Source organism: Octopus bimaculoides, chromosome 10, assembly GCF_001194135.2.
Source record: "Octopus bimaculoides isolate UCB-OBI-ISO-001 chromosome 10, ASM119413v2, whole genome shotgun sequence".
NCBI lineage: Eukaryota > Metazoa > Mollusca > Cephalopoda > Octopoda > Octopodidae > Octopus > Octopus bimaculoides.
Window position 1 is genome coordinate 13,936,280 of NC_068990.1, and position 916 is coordinate 13,937,195.

The 916-nt window shown below is 31.6% G+C and overlaps 1 long non-coding RNA gene across 1 annotated transcript in view; it reads right to left on the reverse strand.

Annotated features, from left to right (window-relative positions):
- Positions 1-916, reverse strand: part of LOC128248847 (uncharacterized) — a 32,439-nt gene that overhangs the window by 843 nt on the left and 30,680 nt on the right. The window contains exon 2 of the long non-coding RNA XR_008264969.1: positions 375-462. This is a non-coding gene — a long non-coding RNA (uncharacterized LOC128248847). The remainder of the gene's footprint in view (positions 1-374; positions 463-916) is intronic.

A 916-nucleotide genomic window follows, 5' to 3' on the forward strand; every position in this document is an offset into this window, starting at 1 on the left:
AGAGACCTCGATAGTATGTAAATAAAGGAGTTTATCTGTAAATATATGTGACAATTATTCGGTAGCCATATAACCGACTAACCGAATATATATATATATATATATTACAAATAAAAGGGTAAAGGATTATTAATTTATTAATAAATTAATAATTAATAATTTTTACCAAGCACTTCGGTATGTAAACACCATTATCGGTGAAGAACTTATTTAAAAGTTCTTATAAATTTATAAACATAATTAAGGGATCAGCAACAGTTGCTTCACCACATACCGAAGTTCAGAAATAGCAGCTAAAGTGCTAAAGCTCCAAAAGATAGCAGTACTTGTAACTCACAAAGGCAAAACAAGAAGTAAAAAACAACGAAACTAACCAGTCTTAGTTAATCATAGACGCGTTTCTGGATTAGAATGGTAAAAACCTTCATTTCCATCATCAGTATGATATTCTAGGTCGCAAGTCTGAAGATGCAGGCAATTAATAATAATAATAATAATAATAATAATAATAATAATAATAATAATAATAATAATAATAATAATAATAATAAAGGGTTTACATAAGTTAAAAAGTTCAAAGTCTTTAGACGTTGTGGTGTATTACAGTGACTTCGTATCAATAGATAGGTGCGAGTAATTCATAAGCTGGAGAGGGGAAGCCGGAATGTATAAAGTCCAAAAGAGTAAGAAAAGTAGAGAGTCAAGTGGAGAAGTTCGTGGGTGATGAGAAGACAGGATCAACTGGTACGACCACGTGAGCGTGTGATATGTGTAGGGAGAATTCACAAAAATCAACAGACGAAGACAGGTGGTGTAGAAAACAAATAGATGTATTAGTATAACGCTCGGGAATTGAAAATGTCTTAAACGTTTCGAGCCGACGCTCTTCCACAGAAATATATATTCATATATATAT